General features: G+C 55.7%; 1 long non-coding RNA gene across 1 annotated transcript; it reads left to right on the top strand.

Moving 5' to 3' along the window:
- Nucleotides 1–12,128: 12,128 nt before the first annotated feature.
- On the top strand, nt 12,129–24,309 carry LOC138923531 (uncharacterized). Its single transcript, XR_011437253.1, has 3 exons — nt 12,129–14,329; nt 22,214–22,477; nt 23,677–24,309. It is a non-coding gene; the product is annotated as an uncharacterized lncRNA (long non-coding RNA).
- The last annotated feature ends 301 nt before the right edge of the window (nt 24,310–24,610 follow it).

The raw sequence follows: 24,610 nt of genomic DNA, 5'->3' as shown, positions 1-24,610 counted from the left end.
GCTCCCCCACAGCCCCGCCCTGTCAGCGCCTCCATCTTTGCCACCTGCACAAGTCCCAGTCCCGAGAGGACACACGTCCACACACACTCACATCACATGCAACTCACACTCATATGCACATGTACACACACACTCACACACATACACAAGCTACACACTCACACACATGCACACATGGATGCACACATACACACTCGCACATAGGCACACATACACTCACACACATATACATGTATACACACACTCGCACACACACAAGCTGCGCATATGCACACACACACTGCACACACATATATACACACACGGATGCACACACTCACACGTACATGTGTACACATACACTCACACATGCACACATATACATGCTACACACTTGCACACTGCACACACTACACACACTCACACATATACAGACTCGCACATATGCACACACATATACACACACACACAGATGCACACACACACCCTGTCTTCCCCACACGCTCCCAGGCCCACCACAGCCCACCCCCACCCGGCTGGGACATCCTGGGCCTGGCCCAGCGCCCTGCTGCGGCCACCACGCTGCTGCTCTTGGAGCCCTTCTCCTCGCATGGGCAGGGCAGGGTGGCCTCGCTGTCTTCTGCTGTGCCCCCCTCCATGCCCCTCTTCCCTCTGTGCCGGCATGTGGTCCTGGCCAGGGACCCAGCAGGCCTCAGGCCCTCACTCCTCTCCAGCAATCCCAGTGCAGCCCGGGGGCCAGAGCCTCTGGCGGCAGGTCAGGAGCTGCACAGCCGCCTCCGTCTCTGACTGAAGGTTCTGGCTTTGTTTGGGGGTCCCACTGCCACCCCCCCATCTCCCACCCCCAGGGTCCTTCTCAGGTCAGGGTCAGAACACCACCAAGCCTCCCTCCCTGCTCGTGGCCCCAGGGTTCAGCCTTCTGCCCTTCCCCTGTGGGTGCCACAGCCGTGGGGGACTCCCTGGTTCTAGTTCAGCTGTGTGCCTTAAGGCAGGTCACTTAACCTCTCTGAGCCTCAATAGCCACATCTTAGCACAGGGACACTGGGTCCTGCTTCGGTCCTGCCCCCAGCCTTGGCCCAGTCACTGCATGCAGGGGTACAGGGCACTCTGCCCTGCCTGTCGGGGTCTTGTGCCCACTCTGTGGTAGGGAAGTCATGGTTCCTGGATTGACAGCCTCGCTGGAGGGACAAGGAAGGGCGAGAGAGTTCCCAAAGTCAGGGAAGCTGGACTGACAACAGGTGCCCCTGTGCCTCTGTGTCCGGGTACAGAGTCGTGAGGACCAGCGAGTTGGTGTCTGAGCGGGGCTCCCTCCCTCTGAAGCGAGACTGGGAGCACCCCTTGAGCTCGTCGTGGGCTTTTCTGCGGGAACAGCGGCCACCCTCCCAGATGAAAACCTTGCCGGGCCCAGGCTGGCTGCCAGCTGGAAACTGCTGCTTTAACTGAAGCTCCAGGAGGACTGGCTCCTGGCCCCGGGTCTGGAGGAGGCGGGCACCAGCTGGGGGGAGATGGGCCCGGGATGGAAGCTCGCTGGTGGGCAGAAGGTGCAGGCAGGGGCCCCAAAGCAAGAGATACCCTATAAAAATCCCGCTTGGCCGCATTCCTGCCAAATTCTCATCTCCCCCAAACACTCCCCCTCGTGCGCGCACCGCAAGGTGACACGTGCATGGCCACGTGCCAGCTGAGGACACGCCAGGCGAGCAGAGCACTCAGTGCGGGGCGGGCACCTGGCTAAGGAGAGTGGGTCAGCCTGGAGCTGATGCTCACGCACCTGCTCAGGGTTGGCCCTCCGTCTCCGTGATCTCGTCCTGTGCGCACAGCCGTGCATCTTCCGCATGCGGGAGCAGAGTCCCATATCCACCGTGTCACACACTCAGTGCATGTGCAAAGGTCACTCCAGCTTCCCCTCTCCACCCTGCCTTTCTCTACGACCCACACACCTCACAGAGCTGAGGCAAGGGCTTCCTCTAGGCTCCAGGACCCAAACTCGCAGGAGACCGCCGAACCTGGGGAGGGAGAGAGGGGAGAAGCCAGGGGCACAGAGCTTACAGGGGTCCCCACAACAGCGCATCTGCCTGGGAGAGATTCTGGAACCCCAGGCACAGCAGACAACGTTCTTTGATAAAATGACAAGGGAAAGGGAGCTGTTGTCATGGGCAATAATTGAAAGATGCAATCTAGCAGAAACCCATTTCCCTGCAAGGATTTCCTACAAAATTACCCAAGAAAGGGGCGCTTTGACTGTAATGACATTGCCCATCGCCAAGCTGTCTCACGCGGAATTGTTAATGCTTGGTACACATGTTCAGAGCCATTCACTTAAAAAATATTGGGTGAAAGCTTGCCGTGTCCTACACCCTGCTCCAGGCACTGGCCAGACAGCAGTGACCGGGGCACACGGGCTGGCGTCTCACAGGGCTGATGTTCCAGGGGAAAACCGTGCAGGCCGTGCGGGGGAGGGGCTGCTGTTCCCTGTTCTCCCAGCACCTTGGGAAGCGCAGGTGCCAGCCCGTCATCCGCCTTTCCTGCGGCCAGCACACAGGGGGTGCCCTGGGCTGAACAAATGAATGAACGAATGGAAAATAAGATGAGCTAAGTAGAACCGGTTTGCTAGATATGAATAAAATAACCCGCACATCCATGGTCAGGAACACAGCTGCAGCCTGGAAGCAGCTGACCTACGCCAGCCCTTGCAAGTGATCCACTCTTCTATTCTCGAGGCCGAATCTCGCTCGCGGCCTTGCTCTCCTCAGCAGGGCTGCTAGTTTTAGCAAATAAAAATACAGGACGTCCAGTTAAATTTGAATTTCAGATTAAAGAGCAAATAATTTTTTAGTGTAAGTATGTCCCATACCTTATTTGGGACATACTTATACTAAAAAGTATTCACTGTTTACCTGGAATTCAGCCCTATTCTAGGCAACAGCAAGAGGTGCTGGGTGGGTGACTGCAGGATGGGACAGAGACCTGATACTGACCGCAGTGCCCCCAGGAAGACATCCGGGGCTGAGGGCAGGCTGCGAGGGCGACGGACTTCTCGGTGCACACCTCTGGTGCACTTTGAATTCTGCACTATGTATTTGAGTTACTGATTTAATTTTTTAAATAATTATTCTAAAAATGAGACTCGATGTTAACATTAGGTGATGTTAATGTTCAGTTCTTCTAAAACTATTTCAAAGTTAAACATAGAAGGAGAGAGGGAGGACTCGGCACGGGTCGAGTGTGCCCGAGCGCACATGGCGAGTGTGTGCAGAACTTGAAGGCACGCTCTTCCAAGCACGGTGGCTGCCTCGGCTCTGTTTTCCAGTTTAGGGCCAACACTTGCTATTTCTCCTCCACCAAAGTGATGACAATATGAACTTTAACAAGAACCACTGATGTGAGCCAGATCACGTCTCTCCTCCACTCAACATGATGCCATGAATGAAAACACATGTCCACACAATGATTTGTACCCGCATGTTCACAGCAGCACTATTTACAATAGCCACGTGGTGGGAATAACCCAAGTGCCCATCGATGGATGAATCCATGAACAGAATGGAATATTATTCAGCCATAAAAAGGAAGGAAGCACTGACACATGCTACAACATGGGTGAAACTTGAGAATGTGATGCTAAGTGAAAGAAGTAGGTCACCAAAGGCCACATATTGTGTGATTCCTTTCATGCGAAATGTCCAGAAAAGGCAAATCTATAGAGACAGAAAGTAGACGAGTGGGTGCTTAGGGCGGGGATGGCGTGGTGGGAGGGATGGGGTGGCGGCTAAAGGGTACAGGGTTTTTACGTGATGAAAATTTCCTAAAGTTGACTTTGGTGATGGCTGCACAACTCCGTGAATACTAAAATCTATTTAATTGTCTATTAAATGAGGGGATTATACGATAGGAGAATTTTATCTCAATAAAGCTGTTAAAAATTTTTTTAAAGATGCCATGGTCCCTGTTCCACTCGGAGAAAAGGCAGAAGCTCTGTGTGGTCTGGCCGCCCCTTCCTGTCTCCCACCGCCCGTCCTCCTCCTGGAACGCTCCTCCCCAGACGGCCAGCTCCCGCACCTCCTCTCTTTCTGACAGCCCCTCTCGGTGGGGCCTCAGAGCCCCCTCCCCTCCACGTTCCCTGCATCTTCTCACACACGACACAATGTGCTCACTCGCTTTCACTGCAGTTCGCTCTCACTTTGCACTGGGATGTGAGCACCACGTGGCCGGGCTTTTGCAGCTGTATCCCCAGCACCTAAGACAGAGCCGGGTACCTAATTGGAGCTTAAAATCTATTTGGGAAATGGAGAAGATTGGAGGTGGGGTGGCAGGAACAGAAGTGAGGTTCCTGAGCCCCCCAAAAGAAGTGGGGCAAGGACTAGAAATGTCCGAGAGCCCCAGAAATAAAACAGAGGGGCTTGTAGATCAGACGGTCCCCTTGGCCTCCCACAGGCATCCAGCTCTGGCAGAAAGGCAAGTCTGTTCCCTGCCCTGCACTGGTTTCCCCCTCCCCACGGCACCATCGCCCACCCAGGTTCTGCCTCACTCCCCGCCCTGAGCCATCGAAACCCTAACATGCTATCCCCAAATCAGACCTCCCTCACCCATCCCCCATCGCTGCTGCCACCACCCAGGCCAGGCCACGGAGCATCGGAGCATCGTCTCTCTGATGAGTTTAAGCTTTTGCAGAAGCTGAGGAAAGCGCCTGCCAGCCAGCAGCTCTGCTGAAGTCTCAGCCCCGGAGACCCTGGGGGTCCTGACTCCCTGCTGAAGAGTGCGCGAGAGAAAAGGAAAAGATGATTTCATTCCTCCACTTTTCCTTTGTCTTCCTAGGTTGTAAAGTGCTCTTGTTGGCGTTGTTCTATTTCAACCTCACCCAGGAAAGTGTGGACACTGGTCTCCACGTCAGAGGTGAGCGTGGGGAGGCTGCGCACGGACCAGCAGCCCTGTCCAGGCCTCTGGCTCGGGGCCCGGGCAGCACGTTTGCTGGGATGAATGTGGCCAGCACAGCCTGCGTGTGATGCTCAGGAAAGGAGCTGGGAGGCCCTTCTGCTCGGGAGGAGGTTGGCAGAAGTCTGTACCCGATGCTGAAGAAGAAAAGTTAAAATATTGTACCAAAAAACGTGAAAGGTTTCCATGCAGACACCCCTTTGGATGAGAAACTAGCAAGGTGCTGGAAAGGATGGCTAGTTTTACCGCAATCTGTTGGCAGAGTGGGTTCACCTACAATGAAGACGAACAGCCTTTGGGGCCTCTGCTGCCCAGGGTAGACTTCTGCGTTTTTCACTTGGTTTCCATTCTCGTCTGGGCTCTGCCGCCAAAGCTCTCCCTGCCAGTGGGGACACCCTTTCCTGCCCACCTGCTCCTCCTCCCTTGCTCCTGGGTCCCGCTGGGCTGCCCTTCATGGGGCTGGACCCGCCAATCCAATCTCTGTCTTCTTGCCCCATAACGGGCTCCAGCCTGGGCCTGGGCACCAAACTGGGCCAGAGAGAGGGTGTCCAAAGACTGGCTGCCTGGGCCCAGGACGGGTCGGGGAGCTCTCTTGCTCTGGGCTTGGAGTTCTGAGGACCACAGAAGCCTGGGTTGCTGGCGCTCAGCTCCCCCAGCTGCATGGAAGGCCTGCAAAATGAAGCCAGGGCCCGGGGGAGAGCAGGCCCAGCAGGTGGAGAGAGAAACAGAGATAGCTCCCGTGGGCCCAGACTCAGCCGAGCCCGGAGCAAGCCCAACACCTGGGCTTCCTAATTACACGAGCCATCAACTCCCTCTCGACTGGAGCTAGTGTGAGCTGGGTTTCTGTCACCTGCAACTGCAGCCAAATATGTCAAAAACTAGCTACATGGGGGATTTTTGAGTTCTCTTTCTTTTGTTTTTGTTTTTTCTGTGGAAGATTAGCCCTGAGCTAACATCTGCTGCCAATCCTCCTCTTTTTGCGAGGAAGATTAGCCCTGAGCTAACATCTGTGCCCATCTTCCTCTACTTTATGTGTGGGACGCCTACCACAGCATGATGTGCCAAGCAGTGCCATGTGCGCACCTGAGATCCGAACCAGCGAACCCTGGGCGCTGAAGCAGGACATGCACACTTAACCGCTGAGCCACTAGGCCGGCCCACAGGGGATTTTTGAGAACAGTTCAGTGGATTGGGCTCCGCAGACCTGAATTCTGGCACTAGCTCCACGGCTAACCACCCAGGTGACCTCAGCCAAGGCAGCCAGTTCCACGACTCGGTTCCCTCCTGTGGACAGAGCTGGCATTCACAGTGGCTGCTCAGCTCCCAGGAGTGAGGGACGAAACAGCAGATGTGAGCGTGTGGTAGAAGGCAAGGCGCTTGTCGTGGAATGTGCTGGCGGCCCCCACACCCAGGGCATTTCCTGTCCACTTCCGGCACTCCCTCCAGACTGCAGCTCCTTGAGAACAGGAACCCATCCTCCTCATCTCTTTATACACAATACCTGAGCTAAAAGATGCTTAAAACCCCGGATGGGTATATATCTAAAAGAAGGGAAATCAGGGACCAGAACCAATATCCACTCTCCCATAGCAGCACTGTGCACAGTGGCCAAGAGGCGGAAGCAACCACACGCCCAGCAATGGATGGATGGATGAATGCAATGCGGTCCATCTGTACAACAGAATGGCATTCAATCTTAAAAAGGAAGGACATTCTGACACCTGCTACAACATGGATGAACCTTGAGGACATCACGCTCAGTGAAATAAGCAAGCACAAAAGGACAAATCCTGTATGATTCCACGTATATGAGCTCCCCAGAGCAGTCAGATTCACAGAGACAGACACAGACCAGCAGTTACCAGGGGCCGGAGGAGGAATGGGGAGTCGTTTAATGGGCACAGAGTTTCAGTTTGGAAAGATGGGAGAGTTCTGGAGACGGATGGTCGTGATGGTTGCCCAACAATGTGAACGTACTCAATGCCCCAGGACTGTGCATTTAACAATGGCTAAGATGGTTTTACGTTATATGTATTTTACCACAACTTTTTTAAAAACCTGGAAAGCATGGCTTGAAACACATTGAATGGGACGCATTCAGTGACTTCAGCAAACACAGCAGAGAAGCCCAGCACAGCTTGTCCGCCTCGAAAATGGTTCTTGGAATCACGACAGGCGTCAAGATTTTTTTGGCCTTTGCAAAGCACTAGTCACCAGTCACCATTGTTCAGATAAACACGTCCCCTGGCTTTGAAACCACGGTCGTGGAACAAGCAGACATTGCTTGCGATCAGGCCATGCCTGGTAATCGTTTAATCCCCGAGCAAATGCGGTCAGGGAGAGACGATCTCAGCCCGTTGTAAACTTGGTGAAACCGAGGTTCCGAGAGCGCCTGTAACTTGCCAAGAACACACAGCCGGGAGCACGGCCGAACTAGGCCACGCCCCGCCTCTCTGGCCTGGGCCTTCTGACCTTCTAGATGTTTCTGCATTTACAGCACATACACTGTTAGCAGCAGTGAATCTTGGATTCAGGGAGAAACCTTTCATATTTTATTTTATCAGCTTGCATGTGGCTCGACTTTTTTCGACGCACATATTTTGGTTTTGCGATTTAAAAAAATGCTTAAACAAGCAGATTTCACTTACGTGGAAGGCAGGACCCCTAGATCGCAGTTCGTTCCGTACTCTGTCCTCGCAGAGGTCTGACACAGCCAGTTTATCTGGTCTTCAGAACGACCCCGGGAGGCGCATATTAGCCCACTCTAGAGATGCCGAGGGGGTGTCGATGAGATTCCGCTCACTGTCCAACCAGAAAGAAATGAACTTGGCCCGACCCCGGGGCCTCTGGGGCCCGTTCACAGCTGCACCTCCTCATCCACAGGCCGGCCGTCTGCCTCCTGACTGCCTCTCACCTTTTCAGTCTCCAGCTCCTCCCACCCCTGGGTCATCACACCACCGCCGGGGCTGCAGTGGGGCGAGCGGGACGGACCCCTAGGACCCTAACACAAGGACAGGGCGGCAGCTCATTCACCCCTGAACCCTGAACTCCTAACACCAAAACCAGGGGCTTAAATAAATGTGTAAGGAAGGGAGGATGGGAGGAAGGGGAGGGGGCAGGGAGACAGGAGGAAGATTAGGGGGACCATTGTCAGCACAGGACTGACCCAGGAGAGACCGGGCTGGGGAACCCCAGCAAAGGCTCTGCACATAAATCACTAGTTGCTAGTCCTTTAGGCAAAATAAAGTCGTCATCAAAAGTACTTCGACAGGGGAGCGGAAAGGAAGTGGGTGTCTTCACACAGGGCATCCTCCTCCCCAAGGCAGCCACGACGACGCTGCAGTGTGGACAACATGGTTTCCTATTCGTTCTGCACACACATCCTGGGCCCCAGCTCCAGCGACACCATGGGAATAGATGAGTCACAGCCTTGCCTCTGCGAGCTCAAGGTCTGTAGGAACTAGACATGCCAAGTGACTACGAACGTTCCTTGATCGACCACACGAGGCCACACTCCGCTCACGCGTGGGTGCCCAGGCCCTCGTATGCATCGTCATCTCTCTTAATCCCCACAACCCCCCCCATCAGATGGGGACGAGGCCCATCTCCTTTTTACAGAGGCAGAAGCTGAGGAGCGGGGATGTTAAGACCTTGCTGACGTCTGGCTGGGTTGCAGCAGAGCTGGAATTTGAACCCAGGCAGCCCAGCTCTGAAGCCCTCCATCTCATGTCATCTCTCCTGGGCATGCAGGACACACAAGAGCCAGCACCCAGAGGGCCCTGAGCCAGCCAGGCAGGGAGGCCGCCGGGCGGCCCTGAGACAGAGGTCGGGGGGAGGAGACGAGTTTTCAGATGGGGTCCAGAGCAGGGCAGCGTCCAGAGCGGAAAGCCATCCATCGCCTGACTTGCAGGGAGTAAGGCAGGGAAGAGGTGAGCTCGAGAGAAGGAGGCCAGGCCTGCAGCCCGTCACCCGCCTTGGGCAGAGGCATTGCACCCTAGAGGCAGCGGGGAGGCGTGGCAGGGTGTAGGCAGGCGAGGGCCAAGGTCACATCTGCCTTTTAGAAAGACACCTCTGGCCATCACAGGGAAGGCGGGTTAGAGAGGAGACTGAGGTAGGTGGGAGCCATCCGGGATGAGCAGGATAGCGGCCGTGAGGCTGGACAGAAGTGGACAGACAGGCAGACCACGCTGGAGACGTCCTGGTGACCCCAGAAGCTGCACCCCCCCATAGTTCCCCATGTCCGCACAGCAGGCTCCCAGCTCTGACTCTCTGCCCCTCGGCCCGTCACCGGTGACCAATGAACCACACAGCTTCCCACCAGCAGAGGAAGCAGAGCAGCGTGTGGTTCAGGTAAACCAACGACGGCCGCAGGCCGGCAGGGCTCCCAGCACGCTGGCGCTCGGCGCTGAGCCCAGAAAGAAAAGGGGTCTGCTGCGACTGAATGTTTGTGTCCCCCCAAATTCATGTGTTGACGTCCTCACCCCAATGGGATGGTGTATGGAGGTGGGGCCTTGGGCAGGTCATTAGGTCGTGAGGTCATGGGGGGGGGCCCCAGGATGGTTCGAGTGTCCTTATGGGAAGAGAGGAGCCAGCAGGATGCGCGCTCTAAGACACGAGGACGCAGTGAGAGGGCGGCCATCCTTCGGTCAGGAGGACAGCCTCACAGGACCCGACCATGCTGGCACCCTGACCTTGGACTCCCGGTCCCCAGAACTGAGAGAAAAGCAACTCGTGCTGCCCAAGCTCCCAGCCTGTGGCCCTTTGTTGTGGCAGCCCGAGCTGACCAAGGCAGGCGTGACCACAGCAGCCTGGACGCTGGCAGAGGCCCTTCCGGTCCCCACTCCGTTTCTGACTTCCAGGTGCACAACCTGGTGGGCCAGGTCCGGCGGAAGATTTCTGCCCCCATTTGCAGATAGAACCTGAAGCTCAGAGGGAACAGGTGACATGGGCCGAGTCACACAGCTACTCACGGGCAGAGATACCCCTTGTAGAAGACACTTGTTGGAGAACATGAGACCCTAATTTACCCTCTAACTGTGTCACAGGAAACTGACCTACCCTCTGAACTCAGTCTTACCCATCTGTAAGATGGGGATAGTAATATTTACCAGAAAGATCTGTTTCGACATTTAAACGAAATTACATAGGTGAAACACTGCTGTAAATTGCAAAGTTCTAGACATCCGTGAGTTGTCAGACAGCATTTCCCTTCACAAGGAAGGCTGACCCCCTTCTCTACTGGAAGAGCTCGTAGCCATCCTACAAAGGCCCCCCAACATCCCTCCTCTGGGAGGACCATCGAGGCTCCTCCCCATGGGATTCCAGAGGATAAACCTCAGACCCAGCTCGTCCCGCGGCCCTGCAATGATCTGCTCCATGGCCCACCTTCTCCAGAAGGAGCTCAGGGAGGGCAGGAACCGGCACCTGCTCGGTGCCTGGTCCCTCAGACGGGCTCAGAAACGTCTGCCGGATTAATGCAAAAGGAAAGAAACCCACATGACTTAGCTCCTACTTGCTGTCAGACCCTTAAGCTACAGGCTCTCTCCCTTGTGATCACGGTGAACAGAACCCTCCTTCTCCTCCCCCAGCCTCCCCTCCCCATGCGAGGATTATCATGCCCTCCTTGGAGAATTCAGGGACCTGCCGGCCAGTGAAATATGAGCGCAAGTAGCATGGTCGCTTCCAGTGGAAGCTCTAACAGCAGTGCGTGAGCTCTCGTCCTCTTTTCCTCCTGGGAGATCCCTGGCAGCAGTTCTGAGAGAGGCCTCCCCACCCACCTGGGTTCCGGAGCAGCATGGGCACAGCTGGTGCCCAGCCTCCAGCTCCTCAGCAGGGCCGGCCTTGCACACAGATGCTGGGCTTCCTTCCATGAGCCCCAACTCTGTCTCTGGGGGCTTGGCCTGTGTTTCTGTGCCAGGCAGGTGAAGTGCAGGGAGCTGCCATCTCAGGGTCAGCCCCAGCCAGTGCTGGACGGGACTATCCCCAGCATCCTTGCCCTTGGCGGGACAACCCTGCCCCGGGGCTGGCAGGGGGACGGTGGGTGGTTCTACACCATTTCCCAGGGTCCCCCCATGCGATGGAGCCCATTGCCCACAGGGGTCGCCTGCTCCATATAATGCAACCTCCCTCCCTCTCAACTTCACTCTCCTACTAGCACCTCCCGGGATTGTGCCCCAAATAAACTGCCTGCATGCAGAGCTTTATCTTGAGGCCAGCTTTGGGGGAACCCAGCCTCAGACACCAGATGAGAAAGACTTCTGGCAGAGCTCTCAGCTGGTCCATGAAGGGCATGGGATTTGAGCATGAAATAAGCCTTTGCTTCAAGCCCCTGGGGTTGGGGAGCCGTCTGTCACAGCAGCATAATCTGGCCGAGCTCCTGGAGATGAGGACATGAGGCTCAGGGAGTAAGGGGCAGACTAGAGCTGGCCGGCAGAGCCCCTGGCTCCAGAACACTGCTCTCAACCTCCCACTGTGGGCTGGAGGGAGGAGGGGGCGGGAGGCGGAAAGTAGAGGAGGAAGGTGACCCCACTGGCCTTAAAGGACCAGCAGGGACCATGCTGCCGCCCAGGGCTCCCATGCACGGTGAGCCAGCCAAGGGCTCTCAGGTTCCTTCCTGCTCTCCAACATCCTGTTGGCCTCTGCTCACCTTTCTGTCACCTCCTTCACCCACCAGCAGCCGTTTTTGCCCCTGCAATCAGACCTTGGGAACAGCACACATGTGGGCCCAGGGTCTGGAAAAAATGAGTTTCCCCTGGTGTCATTTCTCCCCAGCAGAGCAGCAGCCTTTCTCCCCGACCTTGGGAGGGTGGCAGGGAGTGACCAGCTTCTGCACCTAGTACCCACTGAGAACGGCCTTGTGGGACCTTCCTGGGAGCCGGGTTCTGACTCTGGGGGGAGTCGGAGGGAGACAGAGGGTGAATCTTTCCTCGGTCCCCCTAAGCTGGGCCCAAGGATCACTGCCAACTGTTTGTTTTCCAGAGTCTGCCGTTTTCTTGGCAGCTCAGTGCCGGCCCTGGAAACTCTCAAGGTATTTTTGTGAAGTATTTTTATAGCTTTAACAGAGAAAGAGAGAGAGAAAGACTTTCTGAGGACCTTCTTGGATCTGAGTCATCCCTCACAGCCATGGGGACAAGGACAAGCTTGGGAGTGGGGGAGGACTGAAGCGATTTCCCAGATAACAGCTTGAAAGCAGAGCCAGGGCCGGACAAGTCGAACCCCTGATCCCTGCATGGGGCTCCCAGGCCGCATTGTTCTAAGCTCTTTCTCTATACACCAGAGCATGGATGGTGACTAGAACTTTCCTGGCTGGGTTTTCACTGTCTGTTTGCCTTCCAGTCACCCCCAGGAACTGAGAGGTCCTCCCTGTGCCCACACTGCCTGGCAAGAGCCGCCAGGCCTGGATAGGTGGAGAGCTCCCCATCACTGGAGGTATGCAAGCCAAGGATGCCACCTGGTTCAAAGTGCCTTGGCATCCGGCGGGGGTTGCCTAAGTAACCTGGCAGCCGGGATCCCTCCGTGCCCAGGGTCTCGGCTGGAGCATCTGCAAGGGGAACGTGAGCAGGCGGGGACAGCGGCAGCCTGCGGCGAGCCTCTGCGGGTGTGACCCTGGACGCGGGACTGCATCGCCCCAGTCTCGTTCCTCCGTCTTTACAAGGGACAGGAACTGGCTCCTCCTTAAGCAAGGTCACGCGTGCACGGCCTTTGCACCGCCTTCGCCCCCACCGCGGCCACCACGCTGACCCTGCCCTGCCCTCCACGCCCCGAGGCCTGGGCCGCACGCGCAGCCTTCTGACTCTGGGGCTAGGTAAGTCCTCCGCGGGAAAGGGGTGAGTCGTGATTGGTCCACGGCCGTCCTGGCACCCCATTCTCCTGGCCTGCGATTGGTCAAAGGGTGGGCATATGACCTGGTGGTAACCAATGAGAGGTAAAGGGAAGTCTGCTGGGCGGAGCTTCCCTTCCTCACCACAAAAGCAAGGACCACGTGAGGAAAAAGGCCCTTTCCAGTCCTCCATCTTCCTGCCTGGGACGTGCATGTGATGTCCGAGACACAGCAGCCTCCGCCGTGGCAGCGTCATGCGGCAGCCGACTCCAGGCCGGGGGCCACTCCCTCTGGACATCTTGTTATGTTCCTTGCAGAAGGACTGTAAACTCCTAACTGTTCCAAGTCTCTGGTAGTCAGGTTTTTGGACTTGGAGCTAAACTCATTCCTGACTTTCCTGCTGAGGGGATGTCTGCTCAGACCCGGTGACCACGCCCACCTCCCGTCTCCCCAGGCACCTTGCCCCACAAGACACTGGAGCGGGTACTGGACGCCCGTCTGCTCCTCAGCCTCGCGTCATCGTACTTCCTTCTTTTCTCCTTCTGGGCCTCGCTCCTGCTTCGGCCAGCTCACTCCACCCCGAGACCTGATGAGCGATCTCACAGGCCCATCGCCTCCTCTCCCCCTCCCCCAGGCTCAACCACAGCCCATAATAAGCAAAGGCCCCAGGAACCCAATCCCGCGGTCCCCAAATGTGGCAGACACGCCATTTGCTTACAACAGGGCTACTGTAGGGAGTCGCCACGTTGACAGATCGCCATGCACGCTGTGGGTGGGAGGCCCTGCCGGGTCCCTCAGCATCTCCCGGCCCTCAGCGTCCGGGCCTGACTTCAGCTCTCTGAAGGACTGATCCACGTGGGTTCGCTTCCCTCCTTGAGGAGTGCCTTCCTCTCCGGGCTGCAGCGCCTCTGGGCCCTGATTACCGCCATTTGTGAAATGAGCCTGGGTCACACTCCACAGCTGCTAACCCTCAGAGAATAAAAGCTAAGGGCTGGAACAATCCGAATGATCATTGCATGCAATTGTCCTCTCCATCCCTGAGGCAGAGAGCCTGACGTGCCCCACATCTGGGGACCACTCAACTGCAGCCCTGGGAAGATCGGCAGAAGCGGAACTTTCCAGAGGAAAGACCCCACTTTAGAATAGCCCCCTCTCCGTCTGCCATGGGAACAGCATCTCTGACACATCACTATGGTCTGTGCTTGCACCCTTCTCTCATACAACCTCAAGATAACTCCATGCTACAGATGAGGAAACTGATGCTCAGAGCGGTTAAGCAGTTTGTCCAATGCCATACAGTTAGGAAGGGACAGAGCCTACTTCAAATAAACTAACCAGGCCAGGCTTCTGACCACCTGTAACGTCTCCGCAGACTCAATAAGTTGCCCGATTTCAGAGCTGGAAGGGTGGCAGGAGTCTGGCGGTAGACCTGCTTGCCCACCCTGAGAATGCCGGGCCTACAGAGGAGTCGAGTGGGCATAAGAGCCCTGAGGCCTCCAGGGAAAATGGTGAGGAGGACTGGGGGCAGCCAGGAAGCCCCCAAGAGACCGTGACTCAGACGTTCAAAAGAAGAGAGGAGCAGAGGTAAGGGAGGCATAGAATGCTTTACAGTGTAAACCTGAGGTTGGAGAGAGCGTGTTCCCCCAAAAACTTGCCAGCAAACCCTGCCGGGTTCAAGCATCCTTCCATCCATTTATCCATACGGCCATGCATTCATCTATGCATCCCTCTGTCCACCCATCCATCCACCATCATCCATCCACCCATATGTCCCTCCACCCCTCCATCCTTCTGTCCACCAACCGTTCTCTCCACAAGCGTTTACCCCTAAGCACCTCCTCTGTGCTGGGAGCCATCCTCAAGAAGCTCAGTCCAGTAGAAACAGAAATGCAGCAAGACAACATTGATAAAGGTTGACGAGGTTGTGATGGGGAGAAGCACGCGGTCTGTGGAGGCCCAGCAGGCACCTGAGCCATATGGGGCTTGTCAAGAGAGGCTTCCTGGAGGGGGTGGTGCCAGAGCCAAAGCTTAGAGGATGAGTAAGGCACCCAAGCAAAAGCAGTGAGCGTTCCACACAGAGAGCAAACCAGAGCGTTATACGCTGCTTATCGTGTTCGAGGCTGGAGGTGGGTCCACCGGGAGGTGGGCTGTTGGTGGGGGGGGAGGGGTGGAGAAGAGGGTCGCGTGGATGGTTACCCTCCTTTTTGGGGTCTGGATGTAGAGCGGCAATCTGGGGGAAGCCTGGTCACAACTTTGGGGGGATAAGCTCTAGAGATGACCCGAGTGGCCTCAGTAACAAAGGTTGGAGGGAGGAGCTTGGAGCCTCGACTGCTGCCCCCAAGAATGAGGAAGAGGCATCGTGGGGAGAAGGGATGTGCTTACACTCCCAGCCCCTGGCCAGGATGGGGCTGGGAGTCCAAGCCCCATCGTCCGTGTCCCCTGCCCCGACACTGGAGGGCCCAGCTGCGGCAGGTCAAGCCGAAGGCGTTTCACGGAGTCAGCACCATGGTTTTACATCTGTGTCAATTTGAGCATCTTTAGTCAGGGGTGAAATAGAAAATACTTATAATTGGTACAGCCCCCGCACCGACCAATCAGAATGGACACAGGTCCCAGAGGCCCCGGCCAGCCCCAGGCTGGCCCTGCAGGTGCTGAATCCTGCAGAGCTCCCAGGGGTCCCAGGACAGGGGCCATGGTGGCCAGGGCATCAGCTTCTCACCAACCAGGATGGAAGTATTTGGTCGTTCGGACAGCTGGTGTGGTGGTATCGGTACCGACAGGCTGCTTATCAGTCTTGCCTTTCAACAGGGTCACAGGCTCCATTCTGGTGGCCACAGACCCCACCACGCCCCAGAGTCTTACACCTGGCAGGTGAAGCATTTGAGATTGCAACGCTTCATCCTGCAGAGCCCAGAGATGCCAGCGGGAGGGTCGGGATCAGAGGCCAGCGCCCAAACTTCTCAGAGGGCGCACGTTTCTGGAGCAGTGTGTCTGCGGCTTCACCCCCAAACACGGCCCTTCAGGGCCAGTACCTGCAACCGTGACCACTGCTAGTATTGAGCACTTGCTCTGAGCCCTCTGCAGTGCTGTCAACGTGCCATCTCCCTGAACCAACACAGCACGCTGTGGGGCTGGTGGTGTCCCCTGTGCTTTTAGGTGAGGAAGTGGACCCTCAGTGCAGGGAAGCAATTTGCCAGAGGGTGGGGGTGGGTTGAAACTTGGGTCCATCAAATTCCAACACTCACGCCCTCACCCCTGCTGCAGGCATCCCAGAGAAGCTTCTGCAGGGAACAAAGCCCAGGGTGCACCTCCGATGGCAGTGAGGGAACCCGGCTGGGGTTACCGAGCGGACAGAGAGGAGCCGGATGCCCCTGGCTGGAGCTCCCCTCCCTGCTTCTCCCTCAAGGCCCTCAACCTCGGCGGCGCTTCAGGAGCTCCACTGGGTCCCGGCTCCTGGCTGCACACCCAGAGGGTGCCCTTGCCAGGGCAGGCAGCCCGCCTCCCTGACTGTGTGGATGCCAGCTCTCATTAAGTCAGCTCGACTCGACCCTCATCCGTGTGCACCTTCCGGGGGCTGTGCTGGGTTTTGGGACACGCAGGGAATGAGACCAAGTCGGTGGCCTCAAGGAGCCTGTGGTCTGGGGTTGGAGGGGTGAGGGGGTGTTGAACCACAGAAAGGGCTGGCCCTGCACGCGATGGATGCCTCCGTGGAGGGTGTCCTGGGGAGGGTTCTTATGTATGAGTCACTTTTCCAGCGGTGTCACGCATGGACTGTGGGTGCTCTGAGAATGGAGCAGGGCATCTTACCGCCGCCTCGGCCCCGTCGCACGTCTGTTCACTGGGCGTGGGCACCGGTTCAGGGCCACCCCAGCTTGGGCCACTTCCCAGGCGCCTGCAGCCACTGTGTGCGTGGAAGCCCCTGGGCGGGCCTGGCAGAGACACGAGTGCAGGAGGCTGGAAGTCGGGCCGGCACAGGGCGACATGCCGGGGCCCTGGGGCTTACAGAAGGACGCACCCTCTGCTCCACGCCTCGAGCAGCTTGTGAAAGGTTGTGGCTCCACCTCGTTAGATGATTTTCTACAGAGTTAGAATTCTGCTATGTAAACTGTCTCACATTCTGCCTGTAGAGAACCGTCTCCTGCCGTGTGCCCTGTCTAACAGAGACAATTCCCTGGTGGGGCTGCGGGACGCGCTTGGCTGCTTTTCTGTGGCTGTGGCTCAGGTGTCTTTGGTTTCGTTTCTGCCACAGTGGGCTTCCCTGCTGAGGGGCTTTGTGGCACAGGGGAACATCCTGGCCCCTGAACTCGGGGTCCTGGAGAGAGGCAGGATTCGGGGGACATAAACGTTCACATTTTTCACTCAAAACACTCCTGAGCCCAGGGGTACGAATATTTCCCCCGGTTGCACAAAGCAGTCAGAGCGCCTGCTCCTCCTTGGCTTTCCGAAGACGAATTCCAAAGGCTCCACTCACTCGTGGTGGGTATTTATCTGCCGCAGATGGCTTCCCTGCTGGCAGGAATAAAAACACAGGGACAGAAGAATTCCGTCGTCCCCAGCAGAGGAGGGTTCTGAATGCCATTTGTTGCAGTGATTTTTCGAAACATGAACAGCATGAGCGAGATGTTTCCAGGAACAAAGGAAAATTGGGAGGAACTTATTTAAATCATTTCTCCTGGCTGAACTCTGCAGAATTGGGGAAACCAGCGAGGCGGCCCGGGACTGACCGGGTGTGCTGGCTCGGGGCCGAGCCCCCTTGAGCCCATTTATCACTCAAAGCAAACCGCTAGCTTCCAGACGGGGCCAGACACCTGGCAATCTGGCCTGACTTGTCTATAAACTAAGGCTGACGTGGGGAACTGAAGGCAGGCGCGGCCCAGAGAGAAGGCTGGACGTGGAGGGGGGGCATCAGCCTCCCAAGGAGGCCCCTTTGCAGCTCTGTCAGTATCCCAGCACGTGAGGGAATCAACAGAGTGAAGGAAGACAAAATGAACCGGACGAGGAAGGAAGGGACAAGGAGGGGGCAGTGACGGGGGAAGGACAGGAGGGAAAAACAGTTCCTTCAGGACTGCCAGGGCAGCTGCCAGCTCTGGGTCATTCTGTTCCGCTCAACAGCCCTGAGAGAAGTCAAGCACAGCCCACGTCCTCAGCTAAGACAACAGCAAAGACCTCCCTGTGTGGCCAGGGCCCAGATGGAAAAAGGCACAGAAGAGACACTTAAAGCAGCTTGGGCAATCCAGGAATGCTTCCTGGAGGAGGTGACAGCCAGGTTGGGACCTGAGTTGAAAGATAGCTATTAGCCAGGCCAAGGTAACTTGGGCTGGGTGGTTCAAGAAGGGAGGAGGGAATGTTCCAGGCTGAGTCTCTAGAGAACAGAGGGTCTGCAAGATGCTCACTGTGCTGGTGGGGACTCGGGGGGCAGGCAGGGAGTAGAGACCAGAGGTCAGGGGTACCTGGGGCCAGCCATGCTAGGGATGCGAGCTTTGTCAGTGACGAGCGATCTGGGGTGGTGAGAAGGACCCTTCTCATCAGATGTTTGCGGGCCCAGCCGATAGCTCCTCTCCTGTGTTCTCAACAAGGGGAGGGACCAGGAAAATGACATGGCAGATGGGAAACCAAAGAACTCCCTTTATTGCTGTGGCAGTTGGTTTTGGAGAATGTGGCCATTATCTGCGGGCCGGTGGCTCTCCTGACACTGAGCCCCTGCCGCCCCCCCCCCAGAGTGGGCAGACGTCTTTCATCACGGGGCCAAGAGAAGCATGTGGGGTCCCTGCTGGCAGACCTCCCGTATCAGCTCTCTTCCCCAGAGAGGAGAGGGAGGGAGGCTGGTGGCACGTGCTGGAGGAGCCCCGTCCTCAGTGGAAGAGGTGACATCACATGCCGGGCCCGGCAGAGCTCCCAGGCTGGGCTGAGTAGACGGTTTGGGAGAACAGAGGCCCAGAACCGTGCCAGCCCACGGGACAGCTGCTCCGTAGGACCGAGGCCTGAGGAGGGCAGTGGGGGCGCGTCTGCCCCACTGTGCTTGGGGCTCACGTGTTGTCAAGAGCCGAAATGGGCCCCAGCCACCATGTAATCCAGGGCTGTTTTAGAGCACAGGAAACTGAGGCCCAGAGAGAAACAGACCTCTTTCTTGTCACATAGCGAGTTAGGGACAGGGCCGGCCGGGAACTGGGTCCCCTGACTCCTCGCCCACGCCTCGGTGCCCCCCAGCACTTTCCACTTGCACGGTGCCTCCGAGGACTTGCCCTCACTGGAGGCTTGTGCATACAGCCCCTGCTCATGAGCTACTTTCACACCGTCTGCACGTCCAGGTCCTGCCAGTGGGAGACCGTCCCCCACAGGCGTCCTGGTGTGTCGGATGCCGTCAGCATCTCGCCTGAGCCCCCTTTACAAACGGGGCAGAAGAGGCTGGCCACAGAGGGCCGGGCATCCTGGCCGGCGACCCAAGGCACCAAGGGGATGCCTGCACCCCAAGTCCTGTGTGTAAGATGCCCTGGAGGCGGGTGGGACTTTCCGGCCAGTCCTGTCATCAGCTTGGGGCCAGGTGCTGCGGGCAACGCCCAGCCCAGAAGCAGGGGTCCAGGTGCGTGTTAGGCAGGATTCTCAGAGAAGTGGAGCCCATAGGGTGTGTGTGGATGTAGATCAGAGGAGATTTATGGTAGGAATCGGCTCATGGGGTTACGGGGGCCAAGAAGTCCCATCATCTGCCATCTGCAAGCCGGAGACCCCGGGAAGCTGGTGGTGTCATTCAGTCTAAGTCCAAAAGCCTGAGAACCAGGGGCCAGCTGGTGCACATCCTGGTCTTAATCTGAAGGCTGGAGAACCAGGAGCCGTGACTTCCGAGGGCGGGAGGACACGGAGTCTCAGCTAGCGCTGTCAGAGAGCACAGTCGCCCTTCCCCCCCCACCCGGCCAGCGGGTCTGCTCTCGGTGCGCTGACGTGACTGCTGGTCTCTTCCAGAAACACCCTCACAGCCAGCCCGGAAAATAACCTTCTACCAGCTCTCTGGGCATTCACAGCTCATGATAAGGGCTGAGAGGTTTGGCGTGATCCTTGAGGGCAAGGAGAGGGAAGGTCCCCAGTGAGGACCAGGCATCTGGAGAGGAAAGGGGAGGCTCAGAACAGGGGTCACTGCAGGAGCTGTAGGGGCAGCACTGAAAAGATGGAAGACAGGCCGCCCCGTGGCCGAGTGGTTAAGTTTGGGTGCTCTGCTTCAGCGGCCCAGGGGTTCGTCTCTTCGGATCCTTGGCGCAGACCTAGCATCGCTCATCAAGCCATGTTGAGGCGGCGTCCCACAGAGCACAGCCAGAAGGACCTGCAACTAGAATCCACAACTATGTACTGGGGGGCTTGGGGAGAAGGGAAAAAAGAAAGAGGAAGATTGGCAACAGACGTTGGCTCAGGGCCAATCTTAAAAAAAAAAAAAAAAGATGAAGACATGACACGTACCGGCCCGTGCTTTCAAACAGCCTCGGTGGCTGCCGTGTGAGCTGTTGCTCTGGGCAGCTCCTGAGCAGTGCCCTGAGGTTTTGGAAGGCAGAAGGGTGAGCTCCCTACGGGGAGCGTCTTCCTGAGGGACGATGGAGAGCCTGCCCTGGAGCCTGAGGACGGGCCCAGCACAGCCCTCCTTGTGAGCCCCCTGGGAGTCACCTGTCCGCCCAGGTCATCCTCCTCGGGGCCTCTTTTCTCTCTCCACCCAACCTTGTGGGCCTGCTGATCTCAATCCAACTCACCAGTGGCCCCTCATCCCACCCACACCAGCTCCTCCCTCCAGGCGTGGCCCAGGCCACCCCAGTTCAGCTCCACCCAGTGGGGCAGGAGATGGTTCAGCTTCTGCCCCTGAGAGGTGAGGGTTCGGAAGGACCCTTCTGTGCCAGCCTCAGTGTGAACTCTCCATAGGACAACAAGCCGTCCCCTACCCGGAGACCCCGCCTCCTTTCTCCTTCCCATCACAGGCCCCTCGAGGGGGAGTGCACCCCGTGGCTGACCTTTCAGCTGCCCCTTGAAGCCTGTTCCTCAACAGTTAAACATAGCATTACCGTATGACCTAGCAATTCCACTCCTAGGTATGTACCCAAGAGAAATGAAAACGTAAGTCCACATAAAAATGTGCAGGCGAGTGTTTATAGCAGCATTGTTCATAATAGCAAAAAGTGGAAACAACGCAAATGTCCATTGACTGATGAATGGATAAACAAAATGGGCTACATCCAACAATGGAAGATTAGAGAATATTATTCAGCCATATAAAAGGATGAAATACTGATACGCACTATGATATGGATGAACCTTTAAAACATTATGCTAAGGGAAAGAAGCCAGTCACGAAAGACTCATATTATATGATTCCGTTTATAAGAAGTGTCCAGAATAGGGAAGTCTACAGAGACAAAAAGTCGGTTAGTGTTGCCAGGGGCTGGGGGAGGGGGGAAATGGGGAATGACAGCTTATGGGCGCGGGTTTCTTTTTGGGGTGATGATCATGTTCTGAACTAATTGCAGTGGCGGTTGTACACATCTGTGAATATACTAAAACCACTGAATCGCGTAAAGGAGTGACTTGTATGGTATGAATTATAGCTCAATAAAGCTGGTTTTTAAAAATCTTTTAGAGAAAGAAAGAAAGGTAAATTATTGACTTCAGCTTCCATCATAAGAAACTAGAAATATAAGAACAAATGAGGGGCCAGCCCCGGGGCCAAGTGGTTAAGTTCGTGGGCTCCACCACAGCGGCCCAGGGTTTCGCTGGTTCAGATCCCAGGCACGGATATGGCACTGCTCATCAGGCCACGCTGAGGCGGCGTCCCACATGCCACAACTAGAAGGACCCACAACTAAGAATATACAACTATGTACTGGGGAGATTTGGGGAGAAAAAGCAGGAAGAAAAAAAGAAACAAATGAAACTCAAAATAAGCAGAAGAACAGAAATAAAAATCAGAGTGGAGAGGCTGGCCTGGTGGCGCGGCGGTTAAGTGCACACGTTCCACTTCGGCAGCCCAGGCCTCGCTGATTCGGATCCCGGGTGCGGACATGGCATTGCTTGGCAAGCCATGCTGTGGTGGGTGTCCCACATATAAAATAGAGGAAGATGGGCACAGATGTTAGCTCAGGGCCAGTCTTCCTCAGCAAAAGGAGGAGGATTGGTGGCAGATGTCAGCTCAGGGCTAATCTTGCTCAAAAAAAAAAAAATCAGAGTGGAAATCAATGAAATAGAAAACAGAAAACCATAGAGAAAATCAGTGAAATCAGAATCTCAACCTTTGAGTGAAAAACACTTTTCAGGTCTGTCTAGAGACGTGAAGTCTCAGGAAGAAGCAACGAAAGTCAGTAGAAACCGTTTTGCTTTGTTTTACAGAATGCAATCTTGTGCATTTTTTGGATTGATTTAGGAGACAAGCACCGTGACAGAAGAAGCCAAGGATCGCATTTTATGCTGATTACGTGTTTATGTCTTATTCTTCCCCACCAGACTCAGGGGTTCTGTGTGATGGATGCACGGCAGGGTCCCCAGGGCCGGCCCGCAGTGGGTGTGCAGTAAACAGCTGGTGAGTGAATAAACGGTTGTGGTAGTGATCACTGTTCTCCTTTGCGCGGGGAGCAGGGCACGCGCAGAAGTCGGCACCTGGAGTCGGCGTGGGTGCTGTCTTCTCCTGGACGCTCGCGCGGCGCCTCCCCCGTGCCCGGCCTAGGACAGAGGGGAGCAGACATCGAGGCTTTGACTCACAGTATTTAGGTGAGATTTGGGGTTTCGAGCTGATGCTGGGATGTTCCACCTTTGGGGGACATTGGGATAGCGTGAATGCATTTTGCACACGGGAAGGACATGAATTTCGGGGGGAGGGGCCGGAGGGCAGGCTGTTATGGGTTGAATTGTGTCCCCTCAAAAGACATGCTGAAGCCCTAACTCCCAGGGCCTGTCACTGACCTTACTGGGGAGCGAGGGCTCTGCAGACGTCATTAGTTATGCTGAGATCAGAATGCAGCACAGTGGGCTCTCATCCGACAGGACTTGTGTCCTCGGAAGAGGGAAGTGTGAACACAGACACAGAGGGGAGAAACGCTGTCTGTCGTCTTAAACCGCTCGTGTTAGTTTCCTGGGTCGGCCATAAGAAAGCACCACAGACCAGGGGCTTAGACGGTTGAAGTCCATCCTCTCACAGTTCTGGACGCTGGAAGTCTGAGATCGAGGGGCCAGCAGGGCTGGTCCCTTCCGAGGCTCTGAGGGAGAGTCTGCTCCCTGCCTCTCTCCCAGCGTCTGGGGGTTTGCGGGCCGTCTTTGGCATTCCTTGCCTCGTGGAAGCATCACCCGGATGTCTGCCTCCATCTTCACATGGCGTTCTCCCTGTCCGTCTGTCTATCCCCAAACTTCCCCTTTTTATGAGGACATGGTCATAGTGGATTCGGCCCACCCTGATGACCTCACTGTAACTTGATTCGTCTGTCAAGACCCTCTCTCCAAATAAGGCCACATTCGGAAGTACTGGGGCTAAGACTCCAACATATGACTTTTGAGGGAACACAATTTAATTCATAACACCTGTTCAAGCTTCCAGAATTGATTTAGTTCTCATCGTTTTTTTTTTTTTTTTTGAGGAAGATCAGCCCTGAGCTAACATCTGTCGCCAATCCTCCTCTTTTTGCTGAGGAAGACTGGCCCTGAGCTCACATCTGTGCCCATCTTCCTCTACTTTATATGTGGGACGCCTACCACAGCATGGGTGCCAAGTGGTGCCATGTCTGCACCTGGGATCCGAACCTGTGAACCCCAGGCCGCTGAAGCAGAACGTGCACACTCAACCGCTGCACCACCGGGCTGGCCCCTTCTTTCTCATCTCAATTGTGGATTTACAGTGTAAACGGACCATAGAATGTATCCATCTGGTTTTTGCGAGAAGTATTTAATGTGTTGGTCTTGTGTGTTTTAATCCACAGAAGAGATTAAAGTTGCCTGTGCGAGAGGCTGCAAGAGGGTTGATGGGCTTCCATTCCTGATATTCAGCCAGGATTTTCCTCAGCACGTCCATTCCTGCTTCCAGCAAAACTTTCCCAAACCGATTCCAGGCGCTTTTTTTTTTTACATTATTAATTTTTTAAGTTGTGGTAAAATACATATATGAAATTTATAATGTGTATAAAATTTGCTGCTCTAAGTGTACCGTTCAGTGGCGTTAAGCACCTTCACGTTGTTGTGCACCCATTGCCACCCTCATCTCCAGAACCTTTCCAAACAGAAACTCTGTCCCCATAAACAATCCCTCTCCCCTTGGCCCCTGGTAACTACTGTTCTACTCTCTGTCTCCGTGGATCTGCCTATTCTGGGTATTTCCTATAAGTGGAATCATACAGAATCTGTCCTTTTGTCGCCTGGCTTATTTCACTGAGCATAATGTTTTCAATTTCATCCGTGTTGTAGCCTGTGCCAGAATTTTCTTCCTCTGTAAGGCTGACTAATATTCCATTGCCTGTATATGCTGCATTGTGCTTATCTGTGCCTCCATCAGTGGACATTTGGGGCGTTCCCACCTTTTGGCTGTTAGAAATACTGCTGTTACGAACATGAGTCACAAACATCTCTTCGCTCTTTGCTTTTAATTGTTTGGGTGCATACCAAGGAGTGGAATTGCTCAGCCCAGATGTGTCTAACTTTCAAAAATCCTTAGGACTGTGCACTGGGCTCTCACCGACTGTCTAAGAAGTTAGTAGAAATAGGAAAAAGAAGAAAAAAAAAAGAAAGTGGAAAGTTCCCCATGAATTTCCGATCTGAGTCTCCAGGGAACTCACCCTGTCTCCCGGGGGAGGGAGGTGAGGACGGGGGTCTCCGAGCAGCCTGACTCAACCCTGTCTGCTCCGTCAGGGAACAGGGTGA

This window comes from Equus caballus, chromosome 3 (genome assembly GCF_041296265.1).
Source record: "Equus caballus isolate H_3958 breed thoroughbred chromosome 3, TB-T2T, whole genome shotgun sequence".
Lineage (NCBI taxonomy): Eukaryota > Metazoa > Chordata > Mammalia > Perissodactyla > Equidae > Equus > Equus caballus.
The sequence above is the reverse complement of the archived record's forward strand: the minus strand, read 5'-3'. Positions and strand labels throughout refer to the sequence as shown.